General features: G+C 41.8%; 1 non-coding gene across 1 annotated transcript; it reads right to left on the bottom strand.

Annotated features, from left to right (window-relative positions):
* Positions 1 to 19,218: 19,218 nt before the first annotated feature.
* On the bottom strand, positions 19,219 to 19,324 carry LOC148043219 (U6 spliceosomal RNA). The gene has a single exon (XR_015698410.1). It is a non-coding gene; the product is annotated as a U6 spliceosomal RNA (small nuclear RNA).
* Positions 19,325 to 22,186: the final 2,862 nt, after the last annotated feature.

Raw genomic sequence — 22,186 nt, 5'->3', positions numbered from 1 at the left:
GAGAGCCTCCTTGTATAATGATGTTTCTGAACAACGTGGTATCTTGTGGTAGGTCTTATTCCTGGCATGGTTTGTGCAACCTTTTGGGAGAGACCTGTGGCCACTTACCTGTTCCATAAATATTGAACAGGTTCAAAGTTCGCATTTATGATCTATGAAGGATGCTGCAGAAGCAGCTCTTTGGGAACTGGTACATTTATAAAACTATCATTTTATTCACCTTATCTTGGATGCCCAGAAAATGCCAAGATGAGTGCCAACCCAGCTCCTTGCATTTTGTAGCCTTGTGTCGAATCGTACCGCACCAATGATTTTTACACTTACGGGGGGGAATGTAGAAAGGGAGGATTAACTGACCAAAGAGAAATTATTCAGCTCGCCAAAGCGGAGTCAAGTCAGACAGTCAGCAAAATGTAGGGAGCCTGTCTTCAAAGCGATAAAGATTCTGACTTCAGACAAGGATCCGCCATCGAGAGTCTTCTGATTTTATCCCCGTGAATTTTCTCCAAGCTGGTAAACGGAATCCAACCCTCCTCCTGTCCCAATCCATTTTTTTTTTTAGGATGAGAGAATGTGATTTGTTTGAACCTTCAACTAGATGACAAACGGAAAGCGTTCTCTGTGGCGCAAGGTTTAATAGCTGGCTTTAGGTCTTCCAGTATATGCCAACAGCGTCCATCATTTTTAATTGGGGATAATTATACTCATCCATATTTTCCTGTGAACGATGGCGCTCTGAGCTGTGTGCACACTTTCAATGGACAACCAGGGTCAAACTAATTTGCAGTCCAACAGTCTTCATTTGCCTCTTTCCAAAATTTGAGGTGGTTTATGGTTTATGGTTTATTAAACTTGCATGCCGCCCTATTCCCAGGGGGACTCAGGGTGGCTAACAAAACCAAATAGGGAAAGGGGGAGTACAAAAAGATAAGAAGACAAAACAAATTCAAACAACAAATTAGAAACTCATCAACAGCTGCAACCATTCGAGTGGGGCTGGGAACTCATCAGCCCCAGGCCTGCCGGAACAGCCAGGTCTTAACGGCTTTGCGGAAAGCCTGAAGGGTGGTGAAATCCTTAGGTCTTTAGGATGATGGGCAGATGAATCAAGAGGTTGAGGTCCCTCTGTGAATTTCACCCAAGTTTCCCAACATGAAAAGCTATGTCTTAGAGCTGGCACCTTAGTCTTGAGTAGTGCAGTTGTTGTTGATGTTCAATTGCCAAGTTGTGTCTGGCTTTCCATGACTGCCCGGGCCCGTATCCTTCACTCTCTCCCAGAGTTTGCTCAAATTCATGTTCATTGCGTTGACTGAACTATCTGATCATTTGCACTAAAGACAAATTCCTTGTGTGTCCAATCACACTTGACCAATAAAGAATTCTTATTCTTATTCTATTCCATTCCATTCTAATTCCATTCTAATTCCATTCCATTCTATTCTATTCCATTCCACTCCACTCCACTCCACTCCACTCCATTCTAATTCCATTCCGTTCCGTTCTATTCTATTCTATTCTATTCTATTCTATTCTATTCCATTCCACTCCACTCCATTCTATTCTATTTCATCTTCTACAGTCCCCTTCTCCTTTCGCCTTCAATCTTTCCCAACATCAGGGTCTCTTCCAACATCCCCTCTTCTCATTTGTTGGCCAAGAGTAGCTATAATTAAACATAAGGTTCACATGAGCAGCAATACTAATTCCTAAGAAGGACAATGCAATGCAAAGAACGTGTGAATCAAGCGAACCAACAAGCAAAAGAGAAATGTTGTTGGTACATGTTGTCTACATCCACACCTTCCTCGCGCACATAGACCCCTGAGGTGAGTCTCATTGGGCATTTAATCTGTATATCAGCAGATTGCTTGGGGCCCTGCAACAGAGGTTCCTGATCTGATCCTCACCAAATAAACCAGCAACGTCTACACTCTTTGTTCTTCCCTTCTGATCACCTTGTGTCACTTTATTCCATAGCTTCCATTGTGTGTGTGTGTGTGTATTTCTTTCAACAAAAGGATCTTTCCCTGCTTCTCTTGCACAGGCGACAAGGACAAGCATAGGAGGATCTGCCCAGATTTTGGTGCTAAAGTTTAGCTTTTGAAAAGGAATATATTACACTTTTTATAGCTGCTGTCAACAGTGATCAGTAGTGGAGAACAACTAGATAGATAATAAAGATAGAAGTGTGTGTGTGAGAGAGAGAGAGAGAGAGGGAGAGAGAGAGATGATAGATGTTTAGATATTAGATGATAGAATAGAATAGAATAGAATAGAATAGAATAGAATTTCAGAGTTGGCAGGGGACCTTGGAAGTCTTCTAATCCAACCCCCTGCTTAGGCAGGAAACCCTACACCACTTCAGACAAATGGTTATCCAACATGATAGATGACAGATGGATAGATGACGGATAGATGGATAGATGGATAGACAGGCTGGTGGATGGACGATGGGTGGTGGATGGATGATAGATAGATAGATAGATAGATAGATAGATAGATAGATAGATAGATAGATAGATAGATAGATAGATAGATATGATAGATGAAAGATAGATAGATAGATGATAGATAGATAGATGATAGATAGATAAATAGATAGATAGATAGATGATAGATAGATAGATAGATGATGGATGGATGGATGGATGGATGGATAGATAGATAGATAGATAGAAAGAAGATGGATAGACAGACAGACATGAAAGATAGATGATAAATAAATATATATATTTATGTGTGTGTGTGTGTGAGAGAGAGAGATGATAGGTAGATAGATAGATAGATAGATAGATAGATAGATAGATAGATAGATAGATAGATAGATAGATAGATAGATAGATAGATAGATGAAAGAAAGAAAGAAAGAAAGAAAGAAAGAAAGAAAGAAAGAAAGAAAGAAAGAAAGAACAATCTGACCTAAGATGGAGTGGTAGAAAAATAATAATAAAAACAGCTTCAGAACTTTTTTTTGCCAGGGAGGACGTCCCATTAAAAAAAGGCAGTTCATTTAAGTAAAGAATCCGGGCTAAACTGGCAAGCTTGCTTTTTTAGGAGGGGGGGGAAGCATGCGATGCAGTTCCTTTTTATATCCCAACATAATCAGAGATCTTGATGTTCGCTGGGAATAATTGCACGTTGCCAAAGGCCCCAGGTGTGGCTGTGCACATATGGAGGAGCTTCCCCTCTTCCCTTTGCTGTGAGGATGAGCTTCACAGAGACATCTGGCTGGTTGCTATGGGAAACTGAATGCAGGACCAGATGGATGGTTGCTGCCACCCACCAAGGAATGGTTAGTGGTCTTGTGAAGCATGTTTAATGTGTCAGGGATGTTCAAGGGTCCCTAGATTTGGCAACTTTAAGACTTGTGGACTTCAACTCCCAGAATTCATGGCTGGCTGGAGAAATCTGGGAGTTGAAGTCCACAAGTCTTAAAGTTGCCAAGTTTGAAGACCTCTGATTTACAGCTTCCATCTTGATGTTTGCAGTTTTGATTGGGAAATCACTCATGGCTGCAGAGAATTCACAACGGGAATCCGCTTTCTTGCAAAGGTTAAAGTAAATATTTTGAAAAGCGTCACACCTGGTTTAAAAAAAGAGAGTCCATGGTAGAATCACCACTTGTTTTTCTCTAGTCTAAAAATCGTGTGGCTGGGTGTTTTTTTTTAAAGTCTCTAAAGATAATCCAATCTAGACAGAGAAACTTTTAAGAATGTTTGAATTTCAGTTCCGCTGAGATACAGCACCTATGGAATTTCTTTATATTTCGTCCGGATTCCAATGGCTCTTCTAAAATAAATACCAGTTCATCCGCAAATGCTTTTAATTTATATTTTTCCCCCTTTTATTTCCAGGTCTTTTATCTCTGGATCTTGTCTTATGATCCTATTTAGTACTTCCAAGTGTTAAATGCTCCTCCCCATTCACTATTACTTTTGCCATTTGTTTAGGGATGCAGTGGCTCAGTGGCTAAGAGGCTGAACTTGTCAATCAGAAAGGTTAGCAGTTTGGCGGTTCGAATCCTGAGCACCGCATAATGGAGTGAGCTCCCGTGACTTGTCCCAGCTTCTGCCAACCTAACAATTTGAAAGCACGTAAAAAATGCAAGTAGAAAAATAGAAACCACCTTTGGTGGGAAGGGAACAGTGTTCCATGCGCCTTTGGCGTTGAGTCATGCCAGCCACATGACCACGGAGACGTCTTTGGACAGAGCTGGCTCTTCGGCTCTTGAAACGGAGATGAGCACCGCCCCCTAGAGTCGGGAATGACTAGCACAGATGTGCGAGGGGAACCTTTACCTTTTAGAATACGTAGTCATAATCATATTCATAAACTTTTCACCACAAAAGTTTTTTAAACAAAAAGAAACTTTTAAGAACTTTTGAATTTCAGCTCCATTTAGACACAGCACCTCCCTCTTGGTGGAAGTTCCCATTCTCACGTCCAAAACACGCACAAAAAATGAAATTTATGTCTTTATATTTTAAATTGGCTTTCTCCTACTTGTGCTGCACGAGAATCCCAGAGAGCTAACCAAATGCAAGCGGTTTTATTGATTGCATCTTGCCTTGAAATCTATTAATATAAAGTGAATTTAGAGAGATACAGCTCTCCAAAAGCCTTAGGTTATCATATTTATTTTTACTGCAGCCTGAACTCTTAAAGAGGGTTAGGATCTATTTAGAAACAGACCTTGCAATGTGTAACCAGTTCAATGCCCTGGAAAGATTTCTTCAAAGCAAAACTTTCCCCTGAAGATTAATGATTCGTTTTTCCAGGTTAGAGTAGGCTGCCTTTTTCTAGCAACTTATAATAACATGATAGATAGTAGATTAACAGAGATGGAAGGGACCTTGGAGATCTTCTAGTCAACTCCCTGCTCAAGCAAGAGACCCTCTACCATTTCAGACAAATGGCTGCCCAGACTCTTCTTGAAAACCTCCAGTGATGGAACACCAACAACTTCTGGAGGCAAGTCGTTCCGCAGGTAATTGTTCTCCCTGTCAGGAAATGTCTCCCTAGTTCTTAGTTTCACCCAAATTTTGGCCGTTGGGATCTTGTGACAGTAGTTGTCCGTAGTGCGAGGATGAGTTGTAAGTCCCTTTTTTCACTCCCTTCTAGCACTGATGATGTAGTGAAATCTCTGCAAGAAAACAAGCCAGCTCAGAAAGCACTAAGAACCTCACAGTCGTCGTTCTCCTCCTCCTTCCTCCTCCTCCTCCTCCTCCTCCTCCTCCTCCTCCTCTCCTCCTCCTCTCCTCCTCCTCCTCCTCCTCCTCCCTTCCTACCTTCTAGCACTGATGATGCTACCTAGTTTGGGTAATGAAACGTCTGCAAGAAAACAAGCCAGCTCTCTTGGAACTCCTAGGCAAATGGTTATAATTCAAGGACTCACCTGTACAACCGGAGAACCATCGGCTTCATTTTATCGGAGTGCCTGGAGACCGAATACTCCACTTCCCTTCTTCATCCCACGTGAGTCTCAGCCCGCAAACCCCCCGATCCGTTAAGTGACATCTTCTAAGGCAGAACTAATTAAGTTTCTGTCTCGGAGACAGCTCTTAAAACGCCTTTGCGCTAAGAACAAGCCTTCCCCTCGTCTGATACCAGATAAAGACCTTCTGCAGTCTAATTTGTTTAGCCCGTCGCTTGTCAGAGGAGAGGAGAGTTATCTTGATTGCAATCGCCAATAAGGAGTCAAGGCGCCGGTTGCAGCTCCTTACAGTCATTATCGAAATAAAAGTTTTAATGGTGGGACACTTTCACTAGGAGCCAAGCTCATGTTTCCAGGAAGTTAATCAGAAGAAGATAAAGCGGTCAAGGCACCAGGCTAGAAACCAGGAGATGGTGAGTTCCATCTTAGGCACAAAAGCTGACTGGCTTACTTTGGGCCAATCACTAGGAGATGGAGAGTTCTAGTTTCATCAGGCATGGAAAGCTGACTGGGTGACTTTGGGCCAATCACCAGGAGATGGTGAGTTCTAGTTCCATCTTAGGCACGAAAGCTGACTGGGTTACTTTGGGCCGATCACTAGGAGATGGAGAGTTCTAGTTTCATCAGGCATGGAAAGCTGACTGGGTGACTTTGGGCCAATCACTAGGAGATGGAGAGTTCTAGTTTCATCAGGCATAGAAAACTGACTGGATGACTTTGGGCCAATCACCAGGAGATGGAGAGTTCTAGTTCCATCTTAGGCACGAAAGCTGACTGGGTTACTTTGGGCCAATCACTAGGAGATGGAGAGTTCTAGTTTCATCAGGCATGGAAAGCTGACTGGGTGACTTTGGGCCAATCACCAGGAGATGGAGAGTTCTAGTTCCATCTTAGGCACAAAAGCTGACTGGCTTACTTTGAGCCAATCGCTAGGAGATGGAGAGTTCTAGTTTCATCAGGCATGGAAAGCTGACTGGGTGACTTTGGGCCAATCACCAGGAGATGGTGAGTTCTAATTTCATCTTAGCCATGAAAGCCAGCTGGGTGACATTATACCAGTCCCTCTCTCTCACTCCAACCCACCTCGCAGGGTTGTTTTTGTAGGGAAAATAGGAGGAGGAAGGAGTATTAGGCTGCCCATCACATTGCGATACTTATAAAGCAACCAAGGTGGGATAAAATCTAATAAACTCACAAATGAGCAGCTGATGGTGTCCAAATACTGTCTAATCATATCAGGGCTTTTTACTATTCTCATTATCAGCTGGCTTTTTAAAATTCAATATAACCAGTTAGCCAAATGTTATTTGCTAGGAGTTTCCAAGCTATCATTGCTGAATATAATCCACGATTGGCCAAGATCAGACATGCCTTCATCTAGCTGTATGAAAGATATTGAACCGAGATAGCAGATGTCCCCAAGGTGCTTTTTCAAAAGGCAACAGGACTTACTTTATTTTTGCTTGAAGAACTTTTCTCTTCTCATCCAAGTTCTGAAGAAGCTTCTTGGATGAGAAGTGAAACGTCTTCGAGGAAAAACCAAGAAAGTCTAGTTGCCTTTTGAGAGACCACCTTTGGGGGAACCATGACCTGGATGACTGTGAATCTCCATGAACGTTTGCGATATCAGTTGCTGGATATCAACTCTTAAGACCAACAGCTAATGGAAGACATCAGAGAATAGAATAGAATAACAGAATTGGAAGGGACCTTGGAGGTCTTCTAGTCCAACCCCCTGCTTAGGCAGGAAACCCTACACCACTTCAGACAAAGGGTTATCCAACACCTTCTTAAAAACTTCCAATGTTGGAGCATTTGCAACTTCTGGAGGCAACTTCTGTTCCACTGATTAATTGTTCTGATTGTCAGGAAATTTCTCCTTTGTTCTAAGTTGCTTCTCTCCTTGATGAGTTTCCACCCATTTCATTTCATTTCATTTCATTTTATTATATTTATATTTACCCGTTGCTTCTTGCTTCTTCTCCTTCCCTCAGGTGCTTTGGAGAATAGCTTGACTATTCTCCAAGTTCATACTAGAGGAAGATCAGAAAAAGGAAATAAATCAACCAACCAGTCTGTTTTGATGAAAACATTTCTTCCACCCTGTTCGTCCTGAAGTTATTTGACTCAGTCCTAATTCTTACTTAGTTTTTACACTCAGAAAGAAACTTTAGGCCAATTTCTTTTCTTCTTCTAATGACTTGTTTCTGGGGAGTTAACCGGAAGACAGATCTTCTGGTTTGGCTAAGGTGGCTGAAATGTTAAACCATCTTTCCCATCCTTGTCACTCTATATCGATTGTGGGAACAGCTATCCAGCTCGCTGTATGATGCACTGAGCTGGAATTAGCCCAAATGGCAATGCTAATCCATTCTGATGTTAAAAGTTGTTGGCAGAAGCTTGACTGTTCCCCAGCTGCCTTTCTTTCACCATTTATTATCTGGCATCCACTGAAGCTATTAAATCTCAAGAACCAAGGTCTAAACCTCCCTAACCTCCTGAAAAACCTCCAGTCTATTGCGAGCTCCATGATTTTCTCAATTATTCTTTTTGGGGAAAGGAAGATCATTTAATTTCTAATTAGAATCTTCAGCGAAGTCTAGATGGAGTCTTGTTATCTCCCCAGCCTTCATGGACTCTTAAACATTTGCACTTAATTCACTTTTCTCGGTTTTGTTTTGGTGGATGGTTCTTTAAAAGGATTTGAATAGGGACTCCTCCAATAGGCTTATGTTAATTCTAGCCAGTTTTCCATTTATTTATTTTTTTAAAAAAATACAGATTGGTGTTCATGCAACTATTTTTTTTAAAAATGTTCATCGTTGGTTGAGTTCTACACAAGCAATCATCGAACGCATTAATTTATTGGATATTTTCCCCTCTTCCACTGCAACAAGGTTAAAAAAATATTTAAAACAGTTGACTATTATATATAGTAATTTGATGTTATGAGCAATGCTAGTGGAAATGTTCTGCTAGCATGTTTTAATGACAAGCCATAATGGTCTCCATTAATGCATGGAGAAATAAAAGATAATATTAACATTTATTGGACATAACCATGCACTTTTCTTTCCCTTTATGTCCAAGAAATGTATTAGAAAGGATACCAACTTTTCATGGGTTCCATAACTTACATCTCTAAAATAGGATACCCACCTCTCTATAAAATATCATCCAGTTGAATTGCTATCAAGCCTAGCCCAAGAATAAGAACAATTCATCCAAAGTCCAGTTCTTTATTTGCTTACAACCGATAGACAAAATCTTGCCAGACTAAATCTTTATTAGTCTCAACCCAATGGATATAACTGTGGGAGAAGACATGGAAAAACCTGGGGGTGGAGTTAAAAGAGGAAGCAGCCTAGAATCTCTACGTAGCCACAAGTGAACTAAGTCCAACTTTCTTTGAGTGCTGTTGACCCTTATCTAACTTCATGTAGGAACTGTCCTTAGTTGAGAAGATTCTTAAACATAGCTTTTTAAAGAAATAAACCAGTTTAATTTAAACTTCAGGTGAAGACCTGTTCTTTCATGCCCCAAAATATCCTGGGAGATTTTAGGGAGTGACTATCCTAACTCTCTTCCTCTATCTCCTCTTAGTCCTGGTCTTGCCCTCTTTTCTTGAAATGTGCTCCTTCCTTTCTGGGAATCTGGAGTTTCACACTACCTCCTCCTCTGCAGGCACCATCCCTCACAGTTGGTGTGTCAGGCCTGCAGCCATATTTGCTTGTGGATCTCAAGCCTGCCACACTTTCTATTATTCTACTATGCATTTTCTATTGTGGGAAAATGGGAGGGGGGATTGTACAGAGTTAGATGCTATGTAGCCATAACAAAATTCTTTTTAGAAAGCTAAGGTCATCCTTTGTCTTTGCACCTGACCGGAACTGGATGGGTGGAAGTTGCAAGCATGGCAGTGGATGATTGGACCATGTGATGGACTTGTGGGTGTGGGGAAAAGATCTTAAACTTTCAACAGGAAGCTTTCAGATTCAGGTTTTCCCAGATGGAACAACATGGCTCTCTTAATAAATTGGAACTTTGAGCAATACTTTGCCCTGGACTCTGATTTAATTTTGGATGCTATTTGGAACCCTGACATAGTGCCTTAAAATGTTGCACAGAAATAAAGAAACTCGATTCTCCATTACTATCCCAATGTTTTTTTGTTTTTTTTTTAAAAAGGCGAAGATGAAACATTTCAACTTTGTCCGATGAGAGGAAAGAACTAAATGGCATGGAGTTTGCGACTCTCAAAAAGTTTCTGCTGCTTCGGCTAGAGAAGGCTGTTAAAGGATAAATATATTTGACTTCCAGCCAATGAAAAATTATGCCAAGCTTGCATTTTGCTCTTCCAGTGAAATCCGTAAAGACTTAAAGTGCTTAACTTTATCTGGATTGTTCCAATATTTCATGCTAACTGAAGTACGTAAGGAATGCAGGCAATCCAGGAAGAGAACAGGTGTAGTTTCCCCGCACCTATTTCTGATGGATAGGTACCTAAATTATCATTGAATAAATTGTATAAAAGTAGAGAGGAAATTATGACAGCAACGCCCCCTTCCTCCACATAACAGGGACTCAAACCCAGCCTTCTGTGAGCTGAAGACTCCAAGCTAAAAGACCAATATTTCAAATTTTATCATTTGATTATGAAACTATTCTTCTACCCTATTCATGAGTGAAGTTCAGCTTAGATATGGCACGTTCAAAATAATAATCAGACCTCACCTTGAAGGACATGTCACCCTGAGAGACCTTCCATATTCTTGCTCTACCAACTTTGTGACTCAAGAGAATTTTAAAGGTATGGAAGGAATGAAATCATGATATGGTGATGTCCTGGCAATGCCTTTAATGTGAAGACAACTCAACTTATTGAACCTGTCTTTTTCTTTTTCTTTCTTTCATTTTCTCTTTCCCTTTCTACTTCTTTTTCTTTCTTTCTTTCTTTCTTTCTCTTTCTTTTTCCACTTTTCTTTCTTTCTCTTTCTACTTCTCTCTTTCTCTCTCTCTTTCTTTCTTTTTCTACTCTCTCTTTCTCTCACTCTCTTTCTACTTCTCTTTCTTTCTCTTTCTTTTTCCACTTTTCTTTCTTTTTCTTTCTACTTCTCTCTCTCTCTTTCTTTCTTTTTCTACTCTCTTGCTCTCTTTCTACTTCTCTTTCTTTTTTCGCTCATTCTCTTTCTCTCTCCCCCTCCCCCAATTTCTTCCCTTCTTTTTGAGAGAAGGTTGAGAATGATTTGATCCCTCTCATTTCTGAGTTACAGTTGGCGATTACGCCATCCGTATAATTTTCATTTCTCTTCTCAGATTCCATACATTAGACTCTTCTGCCCAACTGCTAAACTTTATTTTGCATATTAAGCAACAACTAGGAATAGCTTTCATTTAGCCCATTCAGCATCTTTCTTGAGCTGCATAAGTAAAAAAGAAAAAGAAAGAAAACAAGTGAAAAAGCTAACATTTCCAAAATGTAATACACAGAAGGGCTACCTTAAAGTACTGCTGGATACACATCTTATTTCCATGCAGAAATGGAGAAAACTGTATTTGAGACTGAAAACCCAAAAAGAATGAGATTTGCCCCCTCACTAGTTTGAAAGAGCTTCTAATTTCGCTAAATCTAATAACAAGAAAAATTGGAATGTAGAAATGACCAATTTTCCAGTTAATGCTCTGTGGTGTTCATCAACATATTGTCACGATTGTTGGCCAAAACATCACTTGGGGAGCTATGAAAGAGGGGTTTACCATTGGTAAAATGCAGATCTTTTGAACTCCTCTTTCCATTTCACCAACTTTCTTTTATGGCTCTCGACTTATCAACTCCAGGGGCGAAGCGGTCAAACATAGAATACTTTATTGGCCAAGGATGATCAGACACACAAGGAATTTGTCTCTGGTGCATAAGCTCTCAGTGTACATGCTAAACAGCAAAGTAATAACAATCATAATAACAAAATAATCCTCATCCTAGTAAGGATAGGGGAACAGATGTGAAGGACAAAAGTAATACAGCCTTACTACATGGGTAAATGTATTTAGACATAAGACTCTACGGTGGAAATTAGGTGTCCCACAGATACATAAATATTCAGTGGTGGGATTCAACTAATTTAGCAACTGGTTCTCTGGCCTAATGACCGGCTGGGTTGGCATGGCCAGGGGGTGTGACAGGCAGTACTTGGCCTCCTGCACCCCCATGGGAGCAAAAATGGGCCATGTGGGGGCAGCGCTGCACCCCCCCATGCCCCGTTGTGGGTCTAGGAGTCCTCCCTGCCTCCTGGGAGCAAAAACAGTCCATAGGGGGACTCCTGGGAGGGGCGAGGCCAGCCGGTCATCGGAACAACTGGTTCCCCAAACTGGATGCAAAATTAACATCTGGTTTACCCAAATCAGCGCAAACCGGCTGAATCCCACCCCTGTATACATTCTCCAGAATCCACACCAAATTTGACCTCATCCTTGTTTCAACAATCATTCCCCCCTTTTAATTCTTCCCTGAATGATTTTGTTAGCCCACAGTGAACACCAAGGTTGAAAGCTATTTACACGGTGGTTCTCACTCACTCCCTGTAATGGTGAAGCCGAGGATGGAGGCCCTTCTCATTTCGTATGTTTCCTTCCAAAAATGTCATTGGTGACTAATTTGCCAGAGTCATCTGCACTGAGCATCTGTTCCTCTCGGATAGAAAACAGTACAGGAAATAGAACTAGAAACTGTTCCCACAAGGAAAAGATGTTCTGGTTAATCATTGCAGAATTGCCCAAGCAGGAGACCTTACACCCTTTCTGACATATGGCAGTCCAGCCTCTTCTTGAAATCTTCCAGTGACGAAGCTTCCACAACCTTTGAAGGCAACTTCTGTTCCATGGGTTGATGGTTCTCACTGTGAGAAAATGTCTCCTTATTTCTAGGTTGAATCTCTCCGTGGTCAGTTTCCATCCATTATTCCTTGTCTGGCCTTCAGGTGCTTTGGAGAATAGCTTGACCCCCTCCTCTCTGGGGCAGCCCCTCAAATATTGGAAGACTGCTCTCCTGTCTCCCTTGGTCCTCCATTTCACTAGACCAACTATGCCCAATTCCTGCAACCGTTCATCGTACATTTTAGCCTCCAGTCCCTTAAAATCATCCTAGTTGCTCTTCTCTGCACTCTTTCTAGAGTCTCAACATCTTTTTTCTAGTATGATGACCAAAACTGGATGCAGGATTTTAGGTGTGGTCTTACCAAGGCTTTATAGATTGGTATTAGTACTTCCCTTGATCTTGATTGTATCCCTAATAGCCATGGCAATCATAAAATGGGCTGACTCTTCATTTAAGATCAGTCTTGTTTAGTAGCTGAAATTCTTCTCCGATTTTTTGGTCCGTCCATACCACTGGCACAGGAGGCATATTTAAAAGGAAACATTTGAAATGAATTTCAGAAAATAGCCATGGAGGTTTACACCGCAACTCCAAAATTCCCCTGGAGCCCTGCCATATATCAACGTCAGGAGAATGAAATATAGTTCTTGCTACATTTTGTTACGGAACTGGAATTTAAACGTGACCTACTCTGGGGTGGAGGCGAAGTTTTGCTTCATTGTGCTATGCAACACCTGAGCTCCAATGCATATGCCATATATTTGTGATTTTACAGAATGCCTTCGACTCTGCCACCATCACAACTGGTTCTACATCTTAAGGCGAGGGAGCCATTCTCCAAATCAGATTTTGATCAAAAGGAAAGCCACGGACAGTCACCCTTATTCCATCAGACTCAATTTACATCCCCTTGCAAGCCATTAGGAGAGGTGAATCTTGTTTTCCCTGAAATCAAATCCACATAATTGTTATGGACCCATTTTTTTTTTAAAAAAAAAGGCAATCAAACCACACCACACCACATTTCTCATGCAAACTGAATTTAATTGTATTCAAGCTAACTAACCAATATTCAGGTTTTGTTTTTTTTAAAGAAAACAACATCCTCCATATACAACAATAATGTTCTGGCATATTCTGCTCTGCATTCAATTCAAGAGGACCAGGAATTGAATTATAATGGTCATCGTGAAGCCAACAGAAGTGTCACCTCTCCAAGGAGTTCCGTTGGGACAATTGTTGAAAATTAGCTCTCTGTACTGTGTGAGTGTCTAAAACCTGGGTATCCAACCGTAGCAACTTCAGGTCTTGTGGACATCAACTCCCAGAATTCCCCAATCAGCCATGGGCAATCCTGGGAGTTGATGTCCACAGGTCTTAAAGTTGCCTAGGTTGAACACCCTTGGTCTAAATCAGGGGTTAGGAACCTGCGGCTCTGGAGCCGCATGTGGCTCTTTCAGAGCCAAGGTGGCGCAGTGGTTAAATGCAGCACTGCAGGCTACTGCTAGATCAGCAGTTCAGCGGTTCAAACCTCACCGGCTCAGGGTTGACTCAGCCTTCCATCCTTCCGAGGTGGGTAAAATGAGGACCCAGATTGTTGGGGGCAATATGCTGACTCACTGTAAACCGCTTAGAGAGGGCTGAAAGCCCTATGAAGCGGTATATAAGTCTACTGCTAAGTCTACTGCTATTGCTATCTCTCTGCTGTGGCTCCCTGTCATCAGTCGGATCCACAATTGACAGGGCTTTCGGTTAGGACAGGTAGAGGAAAAAGGATGCTGCATAGGAGGAGACTCTATGATGTGGGGGTACTGGATTTCTGGTCGGCTTCAGAAGTGAACGGGGGGCTTCCAGTTAGGACCTTTGTGACACTTTGAGTGTTTAAGCTTGCCTACCCATGGCTAAAAGGACTTGAAGCAGTGCTATTGACGTGGAAATAAAAGTTGACTGGAAGCACAGGTTCAACAAGGGCTATCAAACAAATCCCAAGCAAAATAACATTTCAGTTCAGAGAACCAGATCCCTCTGTTTTCATAGTCTAATCTTTGGATCAGATGCTTTGATAAGGGGAAAGAAGGCTTGTTCAGTTCAGTACAAGCTCACTTTACGCTCTGGGCAGAAGCTGCCTTGCTAATAAAGAGTTTTGTTCTTTTTCATGCTTTTGTTCAAAGAATCAAAGACAATGAAATGTACCTTCAAAGCTCTCCAGAACCTTTGGAGGTGATCTCATGATGTACCTCTTGTTCTGAACGACGTGAAATGATATATTTGCTTCTGCCTCATATTGAGATTGTCCATTTGATTCAGAGCTGTCTGCTTTGGAGCAAGAATTTTTTTTTTTTTGCAAGATGGTTTCTGCATGCAAACACATTGAAGTATGTGTCATCGTCCCAAAACTTGCAAGGATAATTTTCCGCAAAATATTTTCAAGGGATCTCTCATGATGGTGGATCAAGACTCTCCGACGCTTTAGAGAACAGATAATGATGAACACAGAGGTGTAAGCACAAGGTTGACTCAGACTTCCATCCTTCCGAGGTCAGTAAAATGAGGACCCAAATGGTTGGGGGAAATATGCCAACTCTGTAAACTGCTTAGAGAGGGCTGGAAAGCACTGTGAAGTGGTATATAAGTCTAAGTGCTATTGCTATCTTCCTTCCTTCCTTCCTTCCTTCCTTCCTTCCTTCCTTCCTTCCTTCCTTCCTTCCTTCCTCCCTCCCTCCCTCCCTCCCTCCCTCCCTCCCTCCCTCCCCCCCAGTGGTTAGAATGCAGTATTGCAGACTAACTCTGCCCACTGTCAGAAGTTCGATCCTGACTCGTCAAGGTTGACTCAGCCTTCCATCCTTCCGAGGTGGGTCAAATGAGGACCCAGATTGTTGAGGGAAAGAGGCTGACTCTGTAAACCGCTTAGAGAGAGCCGTGAAGCACTGTGAAACAGTATGTATAAGTCTAAGTGCTATTGCTATTTATCCATAGAGTGAAATCATTCATAAACACCAGCCTGCCACATAAAGATTGTGTCAGCTAGGAATTCTTGGATCTATGATCCCAACACATCTGAAAAACCTCAATTTATGGGAAAGCTGGTGTAAGTATTTAAATACACACGATATGGAAGCTATGCCACTCATGAGTCTGACCTTGTTCCCCAGTTGCTAAAAGACAAGATCTCTTTTGCAGTCAGCTACTCCAGAAATACCCTGATCTCCGTGACCATTGCTCAGGTTGTAAATGACAGATTTTCCTAAGTTCTCCCCGGGGTTATTTTCAAAGCCAGTGGACCAGCAAGGATTCCTTCCCTCTTTTGCATCTTTGACTCAGCCATAGTGGTGCCCTGAAGGAATTTCACACCAGGGTGTTAGAGAACAGTTAACACCTTTTGATCTACTCTATTTGTAGTGGGTATCACACCAGTTGGCTGCTGAGCTTCGTTTGAGCATCTACTATAGCTGGGAGCCATGTAGCAGATGAGAGGCATCTTTGCCCTTGACGGAGAGACAAGGAGCCAGAGAATCTTCTGCATTCATTCCGTTTTAAGGGCGAAAATGAAGCGATGGCAGAAGTGGCACTCCTTGTTCCAGAGAAAAGACAATGGGAACTTGGAAGAACTGTGATATAAGAATAGAATAACAGAGTGGGAAGGGACCTTGGAGGTCTTCTAGTCCAACCCCCTGCTCAGGCAGGAAACCCTACACCACTTCAGACAAATGATTGTCCAACCTCTTCTTAAAAACTCCCAGTGTTGGAGCATTTACAACTTCTGGAGGCAAGTTGTTCCACCGATTGATTGTTCTCACTGTCAGGAAATTCCTCCTTAGTTCTGTGTTGCTTCTCTCCTTGATTAGTTTCTACCCATTGCTTCTTGTTCTACCCCCAGGTGCTTTGGAGAATAGCTTGACTCTGTCTTCTTTGGGGCAACCCCTGAGATATTGGAAGACTGCTATCATGTCTCCCCTAGACCTTCTTTTCATCAAAATAAACATACCCAGTTCCTGCAACCGTTCTTCCTATGTTTTAGCCTCCAGTCCCCTAATCCTCTTCGTTGCTCTTCTCTGCACTCTTTCTAGAGTCTCTGCCCTCCCCAGGCTCTGGAGGCTTTCCTCAAACCTCCTGGAGGGCAAAAACCGTTCCCCTTGGGCTCCAGAGGGCCCCCCAGAGCCCAGAAACAGCCCCATTTCCAGACTTCCGGAACCTCCATTAGGCCCGTTTCCCCCCGCCACCCAAGCCTTTGTGTGAGCCCTGCATTCACAAGAAGAATACTTAACTCCTCTGCTCGCAATAGAATCCCTTATGCCACCAGGCTTGAAATTTGGGGCTTGGAGAACCTAGAACTACTCCGACTAAGGTTTGACCTAAGCATACTCTACACAATTTTTTTTTCCTGCATTACATTGAAATCTTTTTATTATTATTATTATTATTTTAATTTTATCAATTTCATATATACATTCACAATTATATGATCTCATAACTGTTATTAATAATATGTATTTATAACAATTTTTCCCTACTGTTGACAATATACTTGAAAATTGCTTTCTTACCATCCCATAAATCCATCTTATCTTACAACGGTCCTACTTCTTCTTCCCTCCCTGCCTCTTTCCTTCCCTCATTTCTTCTCTCCTACTCCCCTTCCTTCCCTCCCTCCTTCCCCTTCCCTCCTTCTCTCTTTCCCTCCTTCCTTCCTTCCCTCCTTTCTTTTCTCCTTCTCTCCTTCCTTTCCCCCTTCCTTCCCCCTTCCTTCTCTCCTACATTCCCTTCTTCCTTCCCCCTTCCTTCTCTCCTACATTCCCTCCTTCCTTCCCTCCTTCCTTCCCTCGTTTCTTCTCTCCTACTCCCCTTCCTTCCCTCCCTCCTTCCCCTTCCCTCCTTCTCTCCTTCCCTCCTTCCTTCCTTCCCTCCTTTCTTTTCTCCTTCTCTCCTTCCTTTCCCCCTTCCTTCCCCCCTTCCTTCTCTCCTACATTCCCTCCTTCCTTCCCTCCTTCCTTCCCTCCTTTCTTCTCTCCTTCTCTCCTTCCTTCCTACACAATTGTCTGCTGAAATATCCTACCTGTCAATGACTTCTTCAGCTTCAACTGCAATAATACACAGGGGAACAATAGCTATAAACTCAAGGTAAACTGCTCCAAACTCGATTGCAGAAAACGCGACTTCAGCAACAGAGGGATCAACGCCTGGAATGCTCTACCTGACTCCGTTGTTACATCCTCTGACCCTCACAGCTTCAACCGCAAACTGTCCACCGTGTGGCCTCACCCCATTCCTAAGAGGTCCGTAAAGGGGGCCTACATAAGCGCACCAGAGTGCCTATCGTCCCTGTCCTACTGTCCCCATTGATATGTACTCATTTTATGTGTTCAGGGCCAAGGCGTATTTATTTATATCCACCTCTTTGTACCAATCTCGTGCCAAAATGTCCTGCTACCTTGCCCATGTTTGACAAACAAATAAATAAATAAACTTGCCTGGCATGAGGTCCAAACTCAGAATGGCCTTCACCAGCCCCCCCCCTCTTGAAAGGCAGCCATCCAATCTAAACATTGCCAGGTGGGGGCAATGGAAAGACAGCTGTCAGGTCCCCAACATTCTGTCAAATGCTCTTGATGAAGTTAGCAATGATTTTGCAGCTGGGAACGGCAGCTAAGCAGCTGCAATTACTAACCAAGGCATTAAAACGAATGAGAAAGAAAGACGGGATGTCTTGCCAAACACAAATGGAATGGAAATGATGGACAGGCTTGATTTAAATACATTCCGGGTAGGACTTTTGACATCCAAATATAGAACTGAGCTCTGCTTAGTCTACATTTCTAAAAGTCCTGTGTGCAGGTTTTGCTGGGAAGAACCCTTCAGCCAAATCCGCCAAGGGTCCCAAATTAAGCCTGGCTTTGAATAAAACCCATCCCGTAATAATTCCTCTTCTTGCATTAACAACCAGGCACCCCAAAGAGGCTGGGCTTTCTTTGTTTCGCCTGAAGACATTTCGCTTCTCATCCAAACAGCTTCTTCAGTTCTGAAGAAGAACAGAAGAAGAACAGAAGAAGCTGCTTGGATGAAAAGCGAAACGTCTTCGAGGAAAGACAAAGACAATCTAGATGGCTTTTGAGAATAAAAAAAACCACCTTTTTGGAAAGAACCATGACCTGGAACTTCAGGGAGGGACCACTCACAACTTCTTCTTTTTATTGAATTTTTTTTAAAAAAAGCTTTTACAAATATTTACCTCCCCTCCCCCCCCTCCCCACCGAACCCCAACCTCCCCCCTCCCCGACTTCCTGGAACAAATAACAGGGTATAAATCTTTAACAAACATATTCTAAAATAAACTTAAAGTTAGTATCATCTTTCATTTGAGCTTTAACTCCCCTTTTGTAAAGCTAACTTTAAGCAAGTTGTATCATTCCTTGCTCATTCACTCATAAGCTATCTGGAATTTCTTGGTCCCGTATTTATTTTGAGTATAGTCAATCCATCTTCTCCACTCCAGTTTATATTTCTCATCTGAGTGGTCCTTAAGATATGCTGATATTTTAGCCATCTCTGCTAAGTTTGTTACTTTTAATGTCCATTCTTGAATAGTAGGCAAATCTTCCTTCTTCCAGTATTGCGCCACCAAGAGTCTTGCTGCCGTTATTAAATACAAAATCAAGTTAGTTTCTATAACAGTACAATCAGTAGTTATACCTAACAGGAATAACTGAGGGGTAAACTCTATCCTCTTTTTAAGAATATTTTGCATAATCCACCATATTTTTTATCCAGAATGCTTTAACTTTTTTACAAGTCCACCATATATCGTAATATGTAGCATCAACACAATCACATCTCCAGCATTTAGGCTGTAAATTCGGATACATGCAAGCCAGTTTTTTAGGATCTAAATGCCATCTATTATAGATCTATTTCAAGCTATTTAGCTCTCATCAGCTAGTCGTACTCATCCTTGTGCAGGGGCCATGCTAATCTTCTCTGTATCGTTCCAATTTTAGTATATGTGCTGCCGAAGCGAGCATGAAGCACCCACAACCTCTGAAGGCCGGCTGTTCTACTGCTTGATTGTTCTAATGGCCGGGAAATTTAGTTCTAGATTGCTTCTCTCTTTGGTTAGTTTCCATCTATTGTTTCTCGCCTTGCCTTTTGGTGCTTTGGAGAAATAGGTTGACCTTCTCATCTTTGTAGGCATTGGTGAATTTGGCATTAAGGATATTGCTCCCGGCCTGAGTTGTATTATTGTTTTGGAATGGTTAGAATCTGTCTGTTTCCATGACAAACTATGGTTCAGTTAACTACGGTGTCGTCATTGTTAAATGAATTGTTTCCAGTAAACTTGGCGGATCTGCAAGTTGATTTTCTGCAATTGGCTTTGAAAAAGGATCGATTAATCCATGCGCTTCGTGGCCCTTTTAGATGAAGTTGGTTCTATGGACTAATTGGGTTCTAAGCTAATACAGACCATTGATTTTTTCCCCCTTCCCTTTTTTAATGGCCTGGCTTGTAAAGTTTTTTTTGCCACCTGGTAATTGATTTTTAATGCACAGAGCACTTAGTGCTTAGGACAGGATATGATTACATTACTAAAAGTGAGAAATAGTGTGAAGGAGCTGGGGACCTTTGGTCCTTTTCCTTGGTCACGATGCTTCTGAGTGCATTCCTGAAAAAGCAGATGTAATATTATCAAACTACTCATAAAAGGAAAAGAAACAGAACCTCATTTTAGCGTGACCCGTCAAAACCGCGGAGGACAAAATCGCGCTCGACGAAAGCGCGCATGTGACGTCATCACAGCGCGACGAAAAAAATTAAAAATTGAAATAAAATTAAAGCAAGCCGATTCACATAAAGGTAAGGGTTAGGTTTAGGGTTAGGGTTAGGGTTAGGTTAAGGGTTAGGGTTAGGTTTAGAGCGTTAGGGTTACGTTTAGCGTTAGGTTAAGGGTTAGCGTTAGGTTTAGCGTTACGTTAACGGTTAGGTTTAGGGTTAGGTTTAGGGTTAGGTTTGGGGGGGTTAGGATAAGGTTTTCGCTTTATTTTTACATTTTTCGATCATAGCGTGATGTTTTCGTTGCGCTGTGATGACGTCAAATGCGCGCTTTCGTCAAGCACGATTTTGTCCTCCGCGGTTTTGTGGTGGAACCCATTTTAGAACTATAGGCGTAGAGCTGTATAAGCAGAAGCATAGAATCAAGATCATGTAAAGTGTTATTACCACTTCACAAAACCCTTGTAAAATCACACCTGGGATAACTGCAACTGATTTTGGTCACCCTATTACAAAAAAGATGTTGAGACTTTGGAAAAAGTTCAGAGTAGAGCAACTAAGATGATCAAAGTGTTCCAATATCTCAGGGGTTGCCCCAAAGAAGAGGGAGTCAAGCTATTCTCCAAAGCACCTGAGGGCAGGACAAGAAGCAATGGGTGGAAACTAATCAAGGAGAGACGCAACCTAGAACTGAGGAGAAATTTGCTAACAGTGAGGAGAATCAACCAGTGGAAGAGAAGTTGCCTGCAGAAATTGTGAGCACTCCAACACTGGATGTTTTTAATAAGAGATGCTGAAGTTCTTCTGCTAAAGGAGAGAAGGAGAGAAGAAAGGAGGGAAGGAAGGAGGGAATGTAGGAGAGAAGGAAGGGGGGAAGGAAGGAGGAAAGGAAGGAGAGAAGGAGAGAAGAAAGGAGGGAGGGAAGGGGGAAGGAGGGAGGGAAGGAAGGAGAGTAGGGGAGAAGAAACGAGGGAAGGAAAGAGGGAGGGAAGAAGAAGTAGGACCGTTGTAAGATAAGATGGATCTATGGGATGATAAGAAAGCAATTTTCAAGTATATTGTCAACTGTAGGGAAAAATTGTTATAAATACATATTATTAATAACAGTTATGAGATCATATAATTGTGAATGTATATATGAAATTGATAAAATAAAAAATTAATTAAAAAAAAAACAAAGCACCTGAGGGCAGAACAAGAAGCAATGGGTGGAAACTAATCAAGGAGAGAAGCAACCTAGAACTGAGGAGAAATTTCCTAACAGTGAGGAGAATCAACCAGTGGAACAGAAGTTGCCTCCAGAAATTGTGAGCACTCCAAAACTGGATGTTTTTAATAAGAGAGGCTGAAGTTCTTCTGCTAAAGAACTAAAGAAGCTTCTTGGATGAGAAGCAAAACGCCTTCAAGGAGAAACAAAGAAAGTCCAGTTGCCTTTTGAAAAAGCACCTTTGGGACAACAATGAAACATGGATGATGGAGAATCTCCATAGCTCTTGGCTCTTGATGGTCATTTGACCATTTTCGCATAGTTTTCTTGTCTGTCATACAGAAGAAATTAGCCATCTTCATTGTCTGGAATAGATTTCTCAATTTGCCCAGGAATCCTAAAAGTTCCTAGTAGTTTCTCATCTAAATATGGACGGTGCATGATTTGAAATCGGCCAAGAAATATTAAGCGGGAGAGAGATGAATTAAGAATTTTACAGCTACACTGCTCCATCACTTATTTGTGTAGGTCCAAATCAATATGGCGTCTTGGTTTTCCGTCAGATTTCTCACGAGGTGCATAGTAGGTAATAAAAACGGACTAAGCAACATATAGACATAGTGGTACATAACTTGTGGGACTTTCTATCTGGAGCTGAACTTCATCTCGAGGCCCCTCCTAATATGGTTAATCTTGTTCTAGTGGAAATTGATAGCCTGTTCATATCATTTCTTTAATATTCAGTGTGTTTACTTACAATATGAAGTTCTGTAGTTTTCAGACGGACCAGTTTGTTGTTGTTGTTATTGTTGTTTTGAAGTCTACAAGAGTTTCAAGTAGACTTGTTGACCCTTGAAAAAGAAAACTTCCCAGTGGTCTCATGTTGACAGCATGCCCTTAATTACTACAA

This window comes from Thamnophis sirtalis, unplaced genomic scaffold (genome assembly GCF_051295495.1).
Source record: "Thamnophis sirtalis isolate CommonGarterSnake01/CBP01778 unplaced genomic scaffold, rThaSir2_p1.2 scaffold_13, whole genome shotgun sequence".
NCBI classification, from domain to species: Eukaryota; Metazoa; Chordata; class Lepidosauria; order Squamata; family Natricidae; genus Thamnophis; species Thamnophis sirtalis.
Note: the sequence above shows the minus strand (reverse complement) of the source record. Positions and strands in the feature narration are given on the sequence as shown.